Raw genomic sequence first — 19,521 nt, 5'->3', positions numbered from 1 at the left:
CAAGTTATCCAAAGGCATCTCATTGGATTAATGTTGAGTGATTCCTTAAACTGCCCCGCTATCAGGGCCCATTTTATTTCTGCCACTTTAAGTGAAAAAGAAAGACACTGCTGTTGACCAGTTCTAGTGTACTAGTATTGCATTAGCCCTTTGGCAGCAGCAACAGCATAATAATGGAAGTTCAGTGGAATTGGGCACAAGCAGAGAATGCAATTGTGTATGTCACTGAGGTTGACTCACACTTCACAGGCCACGAAAGAGCCAGCCAATGGTACCTCCCACATTACTACTTTGTAGATAAGTCTACATAGGAACACAGGATTTAGAGCAGAAGTAGACCATTCAGTCTGCTATTCAATTAAACCATGGTGGATCTTGTTGTGGTGTAACTCCACTTTCCTGTCTACATCCCCATAATGATTGAATCCCTTGTCTGCCAAAAAATGATGCAACAGAAATAGAAATAACCTTCTGATTATAAACATTAATTTTTTTGTCCTTATTCTCTGATCAGCTACATGAACAAAACTGCACTAAGTCACCACTCTGCAGTGTAGCAAGGGATATCTTTTAATCCAAAAGGAGTTCTGAAATGCTGGCCAATTTCAGTGGTTCATGGAGGGATTTACATTTGGTAATGTGCAAAGGGAATTTGAGCAAAAATGCACTTCCAAAACATCTGAGTAATTTTGAGCACAATTTGCATTCAGATCACTAAATATTGCCCAAAGCAGAATATATTCTTCCTGTAAATACCATTCTTTAAATGCTTGTTAAAAATGTTATGATTAGGTTAAACAAAAATACTCAAAGCTTTTCATTATGACTTATTATTTATTGTTTTGCATTTGCAATACTGCTGAATAACGTCTCCAATTTATTATAGACTATAATATAATATTGCAATTTAGTAGAATATGTAACAACCATTGCAATGCATAAAATTTCTCTATGTAAAAATGTACAATATAAAGACAAAAGAGCAATAATAATCTTACAAGAAAGAAATATCTCATGTAAAATCGGTAATAGAATTTTTTTTTAAAAATTCTCATTTAACAAAAATGCCAGTTATTTCTGCAGTTGACAACCATTCAGAATCTTGCATTAAAATCTCAAATTATGCAACTAATTCTCATTCAAATCCCTGTGAAGGCAAAACATGGCATGTTGTTTTCCGGTGAGACTTTATTTTCTATCAATAATAAATGAATGTGCATAAGAACTCAGCTTATAATAAATGATTTAATGTTAAAGACAACTTACAGTGATGCACTATCTTTGTGAGGACATCAATTGTTGGCGCAGCAATGTTGCACAACAGCCATGATTATCCTGTACGATTTGATAGAAATTAAAAATTATGAACATTAATGGGAATGGAGCTTAACAAATGTCAGCCAGTGTAAGAGTGGCAATGGAAGGATCAGCCAATTTTAATGGCCTGGCATCATTATTATGCCACTGGGTGGCGTTCTGACAAAAGCAGCCAGGAAGTAAATCAGAAACATTGGAATATTGGAAAATATTGATGTTATAGAAGCCCAATTTGTATACATGTGTTGATGCTTTCATCTGACTTAGGCAAGATAACCATTAGTCTTATAGGAAATCACAAATGACTGGGGTCATCAAGCAATTCATCTGTTTCATTTTGACTGTCATTCCCGATCTGATTCACATCAAAATCATCTTTCTATAATACAGAACCTTTTTGCGTAGCGTGCTTTTCTTAGCTATTTGAACTGGTTTAAAGAGGTTTATATATTTATCTGATCATTTATTTTCCTTTTTTTAATATTTGTTAAAATGATTTTTCATGCGGATTGTGATCCTGAATTTTTCCATCTGTTGGGCCAATGCAGAATACATGGCTCCCTGAAGAAGAAATTAATAACAATCCAATATTCCGTAGCAAATCTGCAAAAGGTTACCAATTGCCAAAATGATTTAAAAACATTGAGCAGATGCAGGAAGAACACAGCAGACATGGAACGAGGCTTGTACAAAAGGTTTTTTTTACTTTGGCTTGGTGAGCGAGAAGCCAACATGAAGCTGGAGTCCTACGCCAAACGCCAAATCACTGTCAAACCAAGAATGGGAATAACCTGAAAAATATCCCAAAGTATAACATTTCATGATAAATTGCATAAGCTGAGAAATCAGCAGACAATCCAAACTTATTTCACCTCGGCAATCATTCACATAGCTGGCAATAGTTGGAGATAACGGTTTCCATTACCCTCTGAGCAAGCAATGAGACAGTCACAGAGCTATGCCACCTGCTGCAAATGCCACCTGCGACCAGCCTGTATCATAGGCATAATACTGCCAGTTAAAGTCACATTTTTTAAGAGCTATTTATTGGGCAATAGCTTTTTCCAGACATATTATTCGGCAGATTTTCAAAACTTTTTGATCTCACACAGCAATTCTTGTTGACACTGTAGGAAAAATTAACAAAAATTATTTGTAAAAAGCCATTTTCATTAAAGTAATCACATCCTTTTTAAAAGTCTGGCTCTGGGTCAATATATTATGTTTTGAGGGCTCTGAAGATTTTCTCAAGACTACTATTTGACTTTCAGGAACCGCTGTATCATTCTTACCAACTCTTTATTAGTGGGCACATTCACATTGCAAAATTATCTTCTGCGTGTATGTTGATTTTTTTGAAGGTTTCCTTTTATTAGACAGTTAAGATGGTATAATTTACAAAGACTGTGGGATAACTTTTATTAAAAATTGGCTGTATCAATTTCAGAGAGGTTCACTTCCATGAGAATTTTTTTCCATGAGCTCTACTGAGTTATTTGACACAATTTTGCGCATTATATATGCTGGAAGATGTGTCAGAGTGACAACATGGATACCACCATTACGTGTGGGGACACCTCCCACCATGTACGTGGCAGTAATTCATGTGACTCAGCCAATGTTGCCTATCTCATACGCTGCAAGCAAGGATGCCCTGAGGCATGGTACATTTGTGAGACCAAGCAGAGGCTACTGCAACAGATGAATGGACACTGCAAAACAATCAACAGACAGGAGTGTTCCCTCCCAGTCAGAGAACACTTCAGCGGTCTGGCACAATCGACCAGGAACTTTTGGGTGACTGTCCTCCAAGGCGGACTTCAGGACAGGCAATAACGCAAAGTGGCCGAGCAGAGGCTGATAGCCAAGTTCAGTACCCATGAGGATGATCTCAATTATGGGTGACCCCACCACACTATACTTTTTCACACGCACACACACACCCAAACACTCCTAAACACATACACACTCCTACAGACCCATACACTCATGCAGACCCCCTCTCATACACAAGCCCTCTCTCATACACTCACACATACATTCCCATATTCACACGCACACATGCATCTTCTCACAGACTTATACCCCTTTACACACACACATACACAAATATACACACACAGAAGTTTGTAGGGTGAATTTGTACTGGCAGAATTACATTTTATTTTGCTCAAAAACTGCATGAATCCATGTAAGATTCTGGAAACTCATTTTTTTACATTAGAATCAGTCTGAACATTGTGATACAGACGGTCTCACATCGAGCACTTCACACCTTCAATGCATTACCTGGGCCAACTTGACACTAATTGTTAAAGTTATGAGAATGTACTTGAGAATGTAACTTTAAAAACATTCTGCAATTTACATATGAAAAAACTGAAACCAACATGTTCATTCTAAAAGATGAGAGACTTAACAAACAATCCAGGTCTTTTTCAATATATAATTTCAGTTACATCACACTGTAAATGTTTGCTATAAATTCTGTGTCTTACGGTGTTATACTCCACAACCAGCTGATGAAGGACCAGCACTCCAAATACTAGTGCTTCCAAATAAAAATGTTGAACTATAACTTGATGTTGTATGATTTTTTTACTTTGTACCTTTACTGACACTGGTGCCACTCCCAGACTGATGACAGTCACAGTAGACTTCACTGAGAACTACTGCTCTTAGACTCTAGCAAGACGTAACCAGGAGGACCAAGTAGCAAACTGGCTTGCTAGAGTTGCCACTTTTATGTCAGGAATTGTCACCATCTAGCTTCTCTCTAGGAGAATAAGGGATTGCATATAAAGGTAGTGATATCATTATTGATGAAATACAAATGTATGCAAATAGGCCACTCACTAGAGACCTTCTGATCTCACCATTCAAATTTTGGTTGGAAAATCAGACTGTTTCCCCAACGTCAAAAATCCCTTCTTTCCAATCTAGCATTGTATTTTCCCATTTCACCATTAGCAATGTCATTCAGTTGCTGAGAACATTCAGTTGCCTATGTGTATGCATGTGTGTTGGATGAAGTGTCTCTTGCACCTTCATGGGAAGGTTGCCTTGGGACATTTTTCAATGCTGTTTTGCTGAAACTGAACATATTGTAGAAATGAGCTGCCTCATGTGTGGTCGTACTGAATGACTGACTGACATTCGACTTCACTGTCCATAAATAAATGTGTGTTTCTTCTGCTCATATTCAATTCCTCTTTAAAGCTGATTTGAAAATTTAGCATTGAATAGATTTTAGAGCAAATTCCTTGATATTGATATTAGCCTATGTTGAAATAAAGTCACTTTCTAATTTTCTGGCCAGAGTCATCCCACTTTACAAGGGATGGCACGGTGACTCAGTGGTTAGCACTGCTGCTTCATAGCACCAGGGTCCCAGGCTTGATTCCAGCCTCAGGCAACTGTCTGTGTGGAGTTTGCACATTCTCTGCGTGGGTTTCATCCAGGTGCTCTGGTTTCCTCCACACCCCAAAGATGTGCGGGTCAGGTGAATTGGCCATGCTAAATTGCCCATAGTGTAGGCTATTAGTCAGGGGTAAATATAGGGGAGGGGAATGGGTCTGGGTAGGTTCCTTTTCAGAGGGTTGGTGTGGACAATGCTGGGCTGAAAGACCTGTTTCCACACTGTAGGGAATCTAATCTTTAGACTTATTTTGAAAACAGGGGAAGGTGAGGTTCTGGGAGAGAAGACTAGGGGCTGTTAAATAAGAAAGACTGCCAGATCTTCCACCATCAAGGCAGCTGATTAGCTCTGATGAGTTTCATCCAGACCAGATTTCAGTCGAATCAGATTTAGAACCTGGACCAGGACATCCTAGATACCCAAACTTTTGGGGCAAGCAGGTGGAAAGTCTCAGATACCCGAACTTGTTGGACAAGTAGAGGCTGGTAAACCCACACCTGAGCAGTGCCCATGCTGCCAACCTTCAGCTTCCCAGGTGGAACAATGTTTGAGGAGGGATTTTGGAGTTGGGGGTCACAAAGATATGGAGGGATAGGTGCAGAAGAGAGGGTAGGTGTTTTGACTGTCAATAGCCAACCTTCGCCCAAAGTCCTAAAATTCAATTGTGCACAGGTTAGAGCCAATTGAGAGTTGCCCCAAATTGACAGACTGCCCACATTGGCTAACCAATCAGGTAGGCTGATTTGTTCTAAACAAACAAATCTTCCCGGAGTTTTAGTAGTTGCCAGGCAAGGTGAGGTCCTAAAGTGGTCATTAACTGATTGGTTCAAGGGACCAATTTTTGATGGGTTGGGAAAGCCAAGCTTGGGCCTTTCCACCTGGAAGTTCATTCAATTAAGGTTGGGTAGGTAACGGGATTCCGGTCTGCAACCACATGATTAGACAATCAGGAAGATTAGGAGAGAATCCATGGTCAGTGGAGCTGCTTTCCCACCCATTTTGCAGGAGGAAGCTTGCTGGAGCAGTGATGTGAGATGGAGATCTTGGACCCAGAGGCTGTGAGAAGGATAGGGAGTCTGCAACTTAATTAAGTTTACTTCCTGCCTCCAGGGTGCGTAGATTGCACAGTCCCATATCAAATGCTTTTGGGATAAAAATCAAATGTATTGAATTCCTGATGAAGGGCTTATGCCCGAAAAGTCAATTTTCCTCTCCTCGGATGCTGCCTGACTTGCTGTGCTTTTCCAGTGCCGCACTTTTCGACTCTACTGAAATCAAGTCAAATTCCACACATTCCACTTTTTTGACGCTAAATTAACTAGACACTGTGGTCTTTGGTTTCAGGTTTTACTCATTTTATTGGAAACTGCTCATTCCATTAAGCCCTTGTGTTTTTGCTGAATAGGCACAACTGTTTATTGGATTGGACAGAGCAGAGCTGAAAAAATCCTTCAGAAAAATTCTGATGTTTGTTGTGTGTGCATTTACATTCAAAACTCATCAGCAACCTCAGTACATGAGTGTGGATCTGTTCAGACCATGAATTAATGCCATCATTTAACCAGAAATTAACAGTCATCATGAATGGAAAATTAAACAAATGTGTCCCAGCTCCTAATTTGACATGTGATTATTAAGTGTACTCACAATACCTGATTGGTCAAATTCCTGTGCTGTACCCCACAGTTCTTTCAACCCACCTCCTGCGATATATTTTTTGTTAAAAATCAAGGCAAGAAGGGGAAAGGTTTATAATTACTTAATTGTTAAACCACTCCTTAATAAGCTCACACTGTTAAGAAACCCTCTTTTTTAAAAAAAAAACCAGGAACATCAATTCTGTCCCATTGATTCCCATTGCTGGGTCACCCTACAAGCAAATCAAGATGCTCGACTGACCAGCCTAATCATCCAAGGCTAACATTTTGATCTTGGGAGTTTTCAGCTTCTCTCTCTTCTCCCTGGTGACACCAACTCAGGGGATATCAACCCCATAGCCAGTTCAATCCTGTTCACTGAATTCCAACCTGACTCCCTATCCTTCTCACAGCCTCTGGGTCCAAGATCTCCATCTCACATCAGTGCTCCAGCAAGTTTCCTCCTGCAAAATGGGTGGGAAAGCAGCTCCACTGACCATGGATTCTCTCCTAATCTTCCTGATTGTCCAATCATGAATTCTGTCTCTGGAGAAGCAGCTTGAGTGGGACCATATCTATGATTGGAGGAGCTGCTCCTCACAGATACTGTTTCTCTCATGAAGTGAAGGGCAACTAATCTATCATTGGTCATCCCTGTGATTTCATTTGTCAGATATTTTGGGGGCTGGATGTGACCACTAGTCCACTCCCCCAGTGTATTCAGATCCCTCATCTGCTACAGAGCTTTGAGATCTTGAGCTACCCAGTCCACACCAGGGTCTCACTTTGTCCGTCTGTGTTCTTATTCACTTGTGGGATGTGGGGGTGACCGAGTGGTAATGAGCTGCCTTCTTGAACCACTGCTGTCCTTGTGCTGTGGGTAGACATTCAGAAACATTGGGAGGGAATTCCAGGATTTTGACCAAGGATCTAATTACAAGCCTGGACAATTTGCTCGAGCTAACTATTTTCTTCTCCTGTCAGCAATAAGATCACAGTGTGACCATGTCCCTGCAGGAAGTTAACCAGGACAATATAACAAAGAGAGAAGAAGAGAAGGAGAATGAACAGAAACTATGCAACATGAATCAGAAACAACTGTTGGATTTAAAGATAATGGTCTGATTTTAGTATTGCAAATCAAAAATAAGTTGCCACAGAAGGAAATACATAAAAGTCTGTGCGTTACAAGTGTATGCTATCAAAATTCCTAAATGAAAGTTTTTACAAAATTAAAATAAATAGCCTAAGTACATGACACATTGCAAACAAATGTCTGAATGGATAGAAGGGGCATCACCCTGAACCGATTTTTAAAAAAATTTTAAGAAAGAAAATAGAATAATTTTGTTTTGATTTCATTTCTGAAGTAACTAGCTCTCAGACATGCACGTGGGAGGATTATACTGCTTTTGACCAGTAAACCACCACCTTCTTTAGAGAATGAATACCTCAAAAGGTTCACCATAGACATCATGAACACAAACACATGTTGTCTCTACATTTTCACAGTGAAAATAAAAGGAAATGGTTTCATTTCTGTAACAAAGATACACCACAGATATGTACATTTTCCATGTGTGAGTGGAAAAATGTCATCACTGACACGTCAGTAAACTTAACCTGGGTAACACCTACAAAAATAGCTCCATAGTTACGTAATTCCTTCCTGACTATGGTGTGAAATGTGTTATTTGCATATCTGTTTCGAGTAGGTGCAACAAGCATGCAGTCAGGTCCCACCCTCCAAAACATTAATGCTGCCCTCTTCACACTTCACAAGAGCTCTGATGAAGAGTCATCTAAATTTGAAATGTTAGCTTGCTCTCTCTGCATGGATGCTGCCTGACCTGTTGTGATCACCAGCATTTTGTTCTCAGTCCTTTAAGAAGGAAATTAGCATCACAGTGAAAGACCTATTTTACGATACAATTATCCACATAAATTCTAACCACATTTTGTAAAATTAAAGTTTGCTAAAATCAAGCAGTTAGTGACAAAATTGGAATCTTATTTATCACTCTGATAGTGTGTGAAAATATATAAAATGTGGAGTGAGATTTAGGAACTTCTAGAGTGCAACAATCAGTACATGTGATTGGTCATAGTTAAACATCGGAATAATAGGGCTAAAGGTGTCATGGTAGCCATCTCATGAGCGCTGTAAATGTAAAAGCAGTCCCAAAGCATCGTTAGCACAATGTGCAAAAATATCATGCTAGATTATATCAGTCAGGGCAAAGCCACATGATGAACAGTAAATGGTACTCTTTCTAACTGTGTGGACCTCGTCTTGAAGTGATGTTATTTTACATTTCAGAACCACCTGCATCAGGGCATCCAATCTCTGAGTGCTTGGCAACACTCAGACAATTTTCTTCAAAGATAATACAAACGTAACTTAAATTGGTGGCCAACAACATTTCAAGAATTTCTTAAATCACCGATTCCCCAAACCTCGTTGTGTTTCCATTGAATATTTGTTAGGAATGTCATGCAATTACTTAAATTAACTGACTTTATGCAAGTGCTTAGCCATCAAAAGTGCACATGCCTTCTTTGGGCTGGACAAACTCTCAATTTAGTATTTCATCTTCTTATTGTTAATATAATAATTATAAGTGTGCATGTCGATAATTAACTCATATTATAGTAAACCATAAAGAGGTTGTAATTGTTTGTGGTTAACTTGAATTTATAGCTCAAACAAACTAAAGATATAAAGGAGGCATTTTTAGTTCATTGACTGTATTATTTCAATTCAGACTGGATTAGTATTTTTATTATCCCAGCTGTTCTATCTTTACACAGTGTTGAGATATCCATGAGGTAATTGGACTTTATGTTAACACAATGTAAGGAAAATGCTTTTAAAATCATACACTCCTCACCAAATTGAGCTCATAAATGTACTTAAGTTAAGTTTACACTATTTAAACAAGAATATTTCCAGAGAAAAACTAACTAAAAACAAAATAAAATGGAACTTTGATTTAAATGAAGTATCCCAACACTTAAGGAGGTGGAAAGGACAAAAGGGAACAGGAGCAAACGTCACTGTGGAGAGTTGCTTGCTGGGCCCATTAACTTGAAGGACTTTTAGAAAGCTTTTAAAGGCACTGAAGACACTATCAGAGAGAATTATAATGAAGAAATTTCAAAAGATTCAAAGATTGCCCTGTAGCTTTACAAATTGGAAGCAAATGATAATTGAGCATGAATGCAAAGGGAGCATGGAGAGGAAGGTATGGTTGCCATTGTTCACTCGGGAGTGAGGTAATTCAGAACATTTACAGGTCCATCTCAGCACTGAAGGAAGCCATCTGACCCATCATGTCTGCACCAGCACTCTGTATGTGCAATTCCCCTAATACCATTGTTCCATCTTCTCCCTATAATCCTGCACATTCTTCCTTTTTAGCCATAAATACAATTCCGTCACAAATCCTTCAATTGAACCTACTTCCTACATATTGATAGCAGCCCAGATTTTGATTATGAGATCACCAAAAAGTTTAATGGAGGCACTTGAAGGTAAGCATAAAGATTTCAAAATTCATTTGCGCAGGCACAAGGTTTCAGCAGACTTTAGCAGGAACAGGGATGTTGGACCGGTGAGTGTTCAAGCAGGAACAGAGTTAGGTTCCAGAATTTGGTATTATCTAGAATTTGTAGACAGTAGGAATAGTGGAGGCAATAAGAGCTGCAGTGGAGGAATCGACCTCAAACTGATCAAATTATGAATTAGGATCTCAGGAGTAACAGGGCACACAAATGCAATGTTTTGGAACTGCAATAATGTGGTCTCACTGACGAAGTAGATAGTAACGTAAAGGATAACCATGAGGCCTGAAAATATTTTGCAGACCTCACAATAATAGTTAGCCTCATTGGTGAAGATGATACAGTCAGGACCAGAGCCCATAAGAGCTGACAAAAGCTCAAAATGGTGGTCTTTAGTTGAAAGAAATATTAACCAATCCAGCACTCAATTTAAGAATGATAGTGCTCAAGAAAGTGATTTTCTCCAGATTAAGTGACATTTTCCTGTCTTGTTCATTTGAAAATATTTTTTAAAGTCTAAAAGATATAATACAAATTTTGCAAGGCTGTCTGAACGAGAAGAATAATGTGTATTTGAAAGATAAATAAAACTACTTTAACAAACATTAAGTAATTTTCAAGTCTGCATAATAATTAATTAATTAAATCTAAAAGCACAGCATGTCACTGTACGCAGAGTCCCAGAACATTATTTTAATGTCTTCAAGTCAGCATGATATCAGAAAGTTCAGGTATCATGGGAATTTAGTGAAAATAACATGGTTTATCACAGCTGGCCATAAGTACAGTAAGTAAGAACATGGTCATCTAGTAAAAATGCTTTTAAATATTTCGTACACAACAGCCCTCCCCCATCCCATATCATTTTTTAAAACTTTAATCATCCATTTCAATGTATTTAAAATGAGATGTTAGTTTTTTGGTAGGTGATATTTTACCTTCATAACAGAATAAGTCCTTAGTTTATTCAAGATAAACGAAATAAGTCTTTATTTGTTAAATGACTGCATAAATTCCCCTTGAAGTTTTCTGCATTTATTTTTAAATCCAAATTCTTTGAAGTAAACTCTGAAAGTCTGATAGCACTCTTAAATAATAAACGGAATCTGTTACACATTTTATAAAGCTGTAAGTTATACTAAATTCTGATGAGAACACTTGGGTTGAACAAAGAGGTCTATCTGGCTCACACATGTACATGCTTTTACATTAAGGAATGTGAGTGTTTTGTGCGGGTGTTTAAAACTACCAAAATATCTTTACTCTCTATGCATTTTCAGAGTGACAGTGTGAAATATCTGTAAGCATTTTACTGGCAAATCCTACATTCCAATTCATCCAAATGTGAGAGAAATCTTTGACAAACTCCAATACTAGACTTCATTAGTTCCAACCTATAAGGAGCTGAAACTTCCCCTCTTGACTCTGAACATGTACAGATGTGTGTGGCTGCAATTTTTAACTTTTCTGCCAATTCGCAGCAGAGCCAACTTTTCCTGTAGGTGAGCGAAAAACTGGGAAGGGCTATGATGTGACATTCATCCTAAAGTAACTGGGCAGTCACTATTTAAATTCTGCTGCAAATCCAATTTTCCCCGATTTTTGTTGGGGTACGTAGGTAACTAAAGTCTGTGGGATGCAGGTCGTATAAGTTAGTGGACGACCCGCTGAAGAGTCAGAAAAGTATAGACAGGTAAGTTGCCAACTTTACATGTTGCAATTTAACTGTGCATGAAGATTGTATTATGCTTTCAATGTAATGACTGTTATAGATTTCTGACCTTAAAAAGTTGACCATTAAATTGACCAACATTGTGAAAAGTTTTACCAGTATGTGTGTCTTTTCCAATGGATAAAGTCCTCTCATGCATCTATCAGTGTTGAGAAAGTGTGTTAAATGAGTCACTTGAGACCGTTGATTTGAGAATTTCAGTAGCTTAAAGTTCAGTGATAATTTCAAATCTCAGACATGGAACAGAACTAACGAGTTGCCAGATTGATCAGATGGAGTGTGTGTGTGTGCGCAAGCGTGTGTAAGGGGGTATAAGTCCATGAGACGGTGTATGTGAGTGTGGGAGTGTATGTATGAATGTATGAGAGAGGGCTTGTGTATGCGAGGGGGTCTGCATGAGTGTATGGGTCAGTAGGAGCGCGTATGTGTGTCTGTGTGTGTATCTGTCTCTGTGAGTGTGTGTGTGTGAGTTGTGTGACAGTGGGTGGTGCAGGGCTGGGGAGGAGTTGGAGAGAAGAGGATTGTATACACTGTAACATAGATGATCATCAGTTTTGTATAATAAATAGTTTTATTAATTTGATCTTTCTTTGAATCGTGTTTTCAATGCTTGTGTGTTATTTATTCCTTCAATGGAGCTTTCACTGAATCTAGGAGAAAGTAAGGACTGCAGATGCTGGAGATCAGAGTCAAAGCAGGACGGTCAACGTTTCGAGGAGAAGGCCTTCATCAGGATCTGTTTGATTAAGTTTTGAGATTGTAGAGAGTGTTTCTTTTTCAAAGAGTCTGCTGAATGCCTTATTTTTATTTAAATATTATAACCATTTAAAATACTTGCCAGTGTTATTTATATTGCTCATGAGTCCTGTGCCTAGTGGGTAGTGAGTGAATGGGAATGGAGGACACAGAAGGCAATGGGAAAACTGAGAGGGGCATCAAGAGGACAGAGGGGATGATGGGATGTTGAAGAGGGATGTTGAGGGTGATTCGCAGAAGGAAAAGCCAATAAGAGTGACAAATGTCACACATTGGTTTCATTCAAATTATACCTCAAAATGGAAGTCCAATAGGACTTTATTCAAATATTACAGCTTTTAGTTCACCGTTTTAATCATCCTCAGTTGATGGCAATGCTTAAAATGGATGGAGATTGTGGATGAATTCACCTCTGAAAAGACCCAAACACTCGCGGAACACAGGGACAACCGATTTGCGAAACGTCGGCCTGGTAGTGGAGGTAAGGCCTTTGCTGAGGACTGATCGTTCATTCTCAGTGAGGAGGGGGTCTGGGGGTATATTGAAAACTCAGCAGGGTTTGGAGCTACGACCTGGTATAGGGCTGGAGCTGAGAGTGGGGGTGGAGACTATAACTGGAGTCGGCATGGTGGTAGGGGGAATGAGGGTGGAGTCATTTGCAGAGTCTCCTCACCAATAAGTATAGAGACTGCGGAAGAGTGTAAGGCAAATAAAGCTAAGAGGAAGAGCAGTCAGGGAGACCACCCCACCAACCTCCGCATAAACCGCATTATCTGCCAATATTTCCGCCACCTACAAATGGACCCCACCATCAGGGACACATTTCTCTCCCCACCTCTATCCGCTTTCGGCAAAGACCGTTCTCTCCTTGACTACCTGGTCAGGTCCACGCCCCCCAACAACGCACCATCCCCTCCTGGCACCTTCCCCTGCCACCGCAGGAATTGCAAAACCTGCACCCACACCTCCCCACCGCCTCACCTCCATCTAAGGCCTCAAAGGAGCCTTCCACATCCATTGAGATTTCACCTGCACTTCCACAAATGTCACTTATTGTATCCATTGCTCCCGATGCGGTTTCCTCTACATTGGGGAGACTGGGCGCCTTCTCGCAGAGCACTTCAGGGAACATCTCCGTGATACCCACACCAAATAACCCCACCGCCTCGCGGCCAAACATTTCAAATCCCCCTCCCAGTCTGCCGAGGATATGCAGGTCCTGGGCATCCTCCACTGCCACTCCCTCACCACCTGACACCTGCAGGAAGAACGCCTCATCTTCCGCCTTGGAACCCTTCAACCCCATCAATGTGGACTTCACCAGTTTCCTCATTTCCCCTCCCCCCACCTTACCCCAATTCCAAACTTCCAGCTCAGCACCATCCTCATGACATGTCCCACCTGTCAATCTACCTTCTGCTCCACCCTGCTCTCTGACATATCACCTTTACTCCCTCCTTCATCCACCTATTGCACTCCCAGCTACCTTCTCCCAAGCCCCACACTCTCCCATTTATCTCTCCACCCCCAAGGCTTCCAGCCTCACTCCTGATGAAGGGCTCCTGCCTGAAACGTAAATTTTCCTGCTCCTCGGATGCTGCATGATGTGCTGTGCATTTCCAGCACCACTCTAATCTTGACCCTTCCCTCATTAGACTATTCACATACTGTTTCAAAACACCCTCCTGGACACACCTAACAAATTGCTCCTCACCTAAACCTCAGCACTAAGGGAGTTCCAGTCAATATGGGACAGGTTAAAATCAACTCCCTCAATAATCCTGTAATTTTCAGATCTTTGCAGAATCTAACTACTGTATACATCTCTTCCTGTATCTCCTCCTGGCAGCTGGGAGGTCTGTAGTACAATCCCAGTATTGTGATTGCTCACATTCTATTCCTGAGCTCAACCCATAATGTCTTGCTACAAGATATCCCCCCAGGGTGTCCTTCCTCAACACAGCTTCCTAACAAGTAATGCAACTCCCCGCTTTTGCTTCCTTCTCTATCTCATCTAAAACATGATATACTGGAACATTAAGCTGCTAATCCTGTCCCTCTTTCAACCATGTCAGTGTAACAGCAACAACATTACAATTGCATGCATAAATCCAGGCTTTAAGTTCATCTGTTTTACCTGTTATACCTCTTGCATTGAAGCAAATATAGTCCAAGCCTCCAGTTCCACTGAGCTCAGCAACCTCTCCCTGACTGCTCTTCCTCTTAGCTTTATTTGCCTTACACTCTTCCGCAGTCTCTATACTTATTGATCTGCTGCTCCGGTTCCCACCCCCCCCCCGGCAAGACCAGTTTAAACCCTCCTGAATGGCAGTATCAAACCTCCCTGACAGGATATCCATGCTCCTCCAGTTTAGGAGCAACCAGTCCTTCTTGTTCACATCCCACCATCTCAGTGATCCACATAGCTTAGGGCCTCCCCCTACACTAGCTCTTCAGTCACGTGTTCAGTTGTACTTTGTCTCTATTCCTAGCCTCAGTAATGGCACAGGGAATAATCCTGGGATTACTACCCAAGAGGTCCTATTTTTTAGTTTACAACTTAGCCCCCTGAATTGTCGTTGCAGGACCGTGTCACTGGTTCAAGCTATGCCATTTGTGTCAATATGGGCAATGACTTCTGTCTGTTCACCCTCCCGTTTCAGGATGCTTTTTACCCACTCAGAGACATCCATGACCCTGACACCAGGGAGGTATCATTCCATCCTGGTGTCTCTCTCCCAGCCACAGAAGCACCTATCTGCACTCCTGACTATCAAATCTCCAATTACTGTTGCTCTACTAAACTTTGACCCTTCATTCTGTACAGCAGAGCCAGCCATGGTGCCACTGCTCTGGCTGCTATTGCTGCTGTCACCTGATGGGCCAACCCCCTCATCGGTATCCCAAATGGAAGACCCGTTTGACAGGGGGACAGCTGCAGGGGACTCCTGTATTGACTGCCTGCCCTGTCCAGCAGTCATTCATCCATCTTCCTGTACCTTGGGGGTGACCACATAACTTCTATCTATGATTCTGCCCACCATTTATGCGCACCTTAGTTTTGTCATCTGTGACTCAAGCTGATCCATTCATTCAGTGAGCAGCTGAAGCTGGGTACACATTTTTCAAATTTAGATTTTGATTTTATTGGAGGTTTAGTCAACAGCACAGAAAGTTACCTCAGATTGCAACAGGATCTTGATCAGATGAGCCAGTGGGCTAAGAAGTGGCAGATGGAGTTTAATTTAGATAAATGCGAGGTGCTGCATTTTGGGAAAGCAAACTTAGTGGGACTTATACACTTAATAGTAAGGTCCTAGGGAGTGTTGCTGAACAAAGTGAAGAAGGCGTTTGTTATGCTATGCTTGAGTACAGGAATTGGGAGGTCATGTTGTGGCTGTACAGGACATTGGTTAGGCTACTTTTAGAATATTGCGTGCAATTCTGGTCTCCTTCTTATCGGAGGGATATTGTGAAACTTGAAAGGATTCAGAAAAGATTTACAAGAATGTTGCCAGAGTTGAAGGATTTGAGCTATAGGGAGAGATTGAATACGCTAGGGCTGTTTTCCCTGGAGTGTCGGAGGCTGAGGGGGTGACCTTATAAAGGTTTATAAAATCATGAGGGGCATAGATAAGGAAAATTGACAAGGTCTTTTCCCTGGGGTGGGGGAGTCCAGAACTAGAGGGCATAGGTTTAGGGTGAGAGAGAGCAAAGATATAAAAGAGACCTAAGGGGCAACCTTTTAATGCAGAGGATGGTGTGTGTGTGGAATGGGCTGCCAGAGGAAGGGTTGGAGGCTGGTACAATTGCAACATTTAAAAGGCAACTGGATGGGTATATGAATAGGAAGGGTTTGGAGGGATATGGGCCAGGTGCTGGCAGGTGGGACTAGATTGGGTTGGGCTATCTGGTCGGCACGGACGGGTTGGACCGAAGGGTCTGCTTCTGTGCTGTACATCTCTATGACTCTATGACTCTATTGTCACATGTACTCAAGTACAAAAGTACAGGAGTCCAGTGAAATGTGTATAATGTCGCCACACATAGTGCCATCTTCGGTACAAGTACCTAGGTACAGATCCTTAAGAACAAGTTTGAAAGAAAGAACAAATTTGAAAGTTAAACATTTGCAGTAATGATAGTATTGCGTAAAACATAGGAGAAAAGGTTAAAGTTACACATTACAGAGCTTTTTAGTTTTAAGTAGAAGAATAAAGAAACAAAGCTTAAAGTTCAAACATTACAATCTTTCATAAGCGCTTAGCCATGCTGGGAGCGCACTTTGAGGACTCACCTCAAGACCGGAAGTCCACACTGAGGCCATGCCAGGCCTAGACATCGTCACACTGAGTTACTGAAAGATCACTGAGAAGGGAAGTTGAAGCTGGGAGGATGGATTCGGAGATTTTATAAACACGTTGAGGACAAGTTAATCCCCGAAAGAAAACTCACTGTTGCCTTGCTTTGAACTGGTGATGGCTGCTTGGTCTTTCTCAGCAGAGAGGGCCAGGTCAGCAGTTGCCATATTTACAGGAGGTCAGCAGAGACTTCTTTTGGATATAATTATCAGGGATGCTCTCATTGACCACATCTCGCAGACAGAACACAAAACCCCACCAAGTGACATGACTAACCTTCTCTTGGCTGTTAGATTACAAGTTAAATTTTAATTAAATTTAAATCTAAAAATTACAGTTATGACTTTCTAACAAACAGCCCCCCCATAACCTAATATCTGAACAGCCCATACTAACCAGAAGACGAACTAACTGTACTAACCCATTAGAAAGATTGAGATAAACTTACCCTGTATTGCAGTGAGGTTCCTTCACTTGTAGCACCAAGGGCTTGCAGAACAGTAACATTTTTTATCTGAAATCAGAACACTTCTGTGTTTAGCTAACATTATATTCAACAGAATGTTGAATCAAAACATTGCTGATTGCACCTCAGCACGATTGTCAGCTTACAGATGTGCTGTACTATTTTGTCAGATGCATCTGCAGGATCCTATCCCTAGAAAAGGACAGCTAAACCATGGATCTTCTCCCAGTCTGAAGGTATTGTATGGTGCAATGATCTATTGTACTGTTTGAGGCAATAGAGATGTTTAAGCAGTTTTTCAGTAAGCAGACATTATTAATGGCAGTACTCATTTACAGAAACATTTGTGTAAGCACTGACTTGCTCCCCATGTATCCTGGTGGAAATAATTAACTGGTTCACAGCAAGATTGTTGTTTTACAGGCATAAGCCTTAGACGATGCTATAGCTGATTGAATATTATTTTCTAATCACTCAGGATGTGGCTGAAGATTAAAATTGAAAGGCCGTGGATAAAATAAAACTGACTAGAAGTTTTAAATTAATTATTTTGAGTGAGCTGTTAAATTTCAGAATTTTCTGTCAGGCCATCTTAAGGTATGCAATGCATTTTCACAGTAGAATTACCTTTACAAAATTGTCCAATCCACTCAGAGTTTTGGTCATTGCAATTGCAAAGAATTCAATCAAGTGTCTGAATTCCCAATACAGACCACTGACAGAACAATTCTCTGCATTTATTGCTCCTGAATTTCCACTGAGGTACAACAGTTGGCACAACATGATAATCATATTGCAAGATTCTTGTCAATATATTCAAGGATTTTGGTGGCATTCACATCCAAATCTTCCATTTTGGGAATGCAAATTAGACTTAATCAAAAATCTGGGGAAGATTCCTTCCCAAAATCTGCTTGAAGTAGAATTAATGGTAGTTATTTCAGTGAACAATCATGCCTGTTCTTTTGGGATGATGCCAATCATATGAACCCAGCAGGAAGTAGCTTTCAAGTATCACTCCCATCAGCCAGACAGGCAGGAACTAGTTTGTGTGGTGGCTGCAGTACCTGATCTGCAGGCAGAGCACTGGAAAAGTGTCAGAAATCAAATTGTTGCCTCCCGTCCAAGTAAGAATGAAAGAAATAGACAATCTGGAAGTGATTAGTGTCGGCTGGGGGGTGTTTGTTGGTTGACATAGATATGGTGAGATGAATTTCATGATTCTATAATTATTAGAGAGATCTAGTTCTCTAAAACAGGCAAATTCAGGACATTTTCAATGTCATGACTAAACTTAGTTTCAATCATTTCAGGTTGCATAATGTCAACATAGACAGTGCTTTACTCTTCTGTTTTGAAATGGAATAAAATTCAGTTCAGGTATTATTCATAAAAAGAATCATATTTTGGGTTTTTGTACTTTGCAATTGAACTTGACTTTCAACTTTGAACTTTGTTTTGATTCATTCAGGGCATATGGACACTGCTGGTTGCAGGAGAAAGAAGCTACCTCCATAAATTGCTACAGTTTATTAAATGTTTTTACATCCACAATGCTACTAGAGAGATAGTTCTAATATTTTCATAGAACCTCTGCAGTGTGGAAACAGGCCATTCAACCCATCAAGTCTGCACCAACCCCTGAACAACATCCTCCCAGATCCACTCCCCTACCCTATCCCATTGGGAGTGGCACGGTGGCTCAGTGGTTCGCATCTGCTACCTCACAGTTCCAGGGACCCAGGTTCGATTCCAGCCTCAGGGGACTACCTGTGTGGAGCTTGCACATTGTCCCCGTGTCTGTGTGGGTTTCCTCCAGGTGCTCCGGTTTCCTCCCACAATCCAAGGATGTGCAGATCGGGTGAATTGGCCATGCTAAATTGTCCATAGTGTTAGGTGTATTAATCAGAGGGAAATGGGTCTGGGTGGGTTACTCTTCAGGGGGCCGGAGTGGACTTGTTGGGCCGAAGTTCCTGTTTCCACACTGTAGGGAATCTAGAACATAGAACATAGAACAATACAGTACAGAACAGGCCCTTCGGCCCACGATGTTGTGCCGAACATTTATCCTAGCTTAAGCACCCATCCATGTACCTATCCAATTGCCGCTTAAAGGTCGCCAATGATTCTGACTCTACCACTCCCACAGGCAGCGCATTCCATGCCCCCACCACTCTCTGGGTAAAGAACCTACCCCTGACATCCCCCCTATACCTTCCACCCTTTACCTTAAATTTATGTCCCCTTGTAACGCTCTGTTGTACCCGGGG

At 40.8% G+C, this 19,521-nt stretch overlaps 1 long non-coding RNA gene across 4 annotated transcripts in view; it reads right to left on the bottom strand.

The window, feature by feature from the left end:
• Positions 1–1,049: 1,049 nt before the first annotated feature.
• Positions 1,050–19,521, bottom strand: part of LOC122553222 — a 25,088-nt gene continuing 6,616 nt past the window's right edge. The window contains exons 1-3 of one of the 4 annotated variants that reach the window (XR_006312643.1): positions 17,398–17,481; positions 17,234–17,299; positions 1,050–2,444 (exon numbers count right to left, since the gene is read on the bottom strand). This is a non-coding gene — a long non-coding RNA (uncharacterized LOC122553222). Of the gene's footprint in view, positions 2,445–17,233; positions 17,300–17,397; positions 17,482–19,521 lie in introns of those variants that run through there. The other 3 variants (XR_006312645.1, XR_006312642.1, XR_006312644.1) reach the window with 3 other exon arrangements.

The sequence above is a fragment of the Chiloscyllium plagiosum genome, chromosome 9 (assembly GCF_004010195.1).
Source record: "Chiloscyllium plagiosum isolate BGI_BamShark_2017 chromosome 9, ASM401019v2, whole genome shotgun sequence".
In the NCBI taxonomy this organism is placed as follows: domain Eukaryota; kingdom Metazoa; phylum Chordata; class Chondrichthyes; order Orectolobiformes; family Hemiscylliidae; genus Chiloscyllium; species Chiloscyllium plagiosum.
Note: the sequence above shows the minus strand (reverse complement) of the source record. Positions and strands in the feature narration are given on the sequence as shown.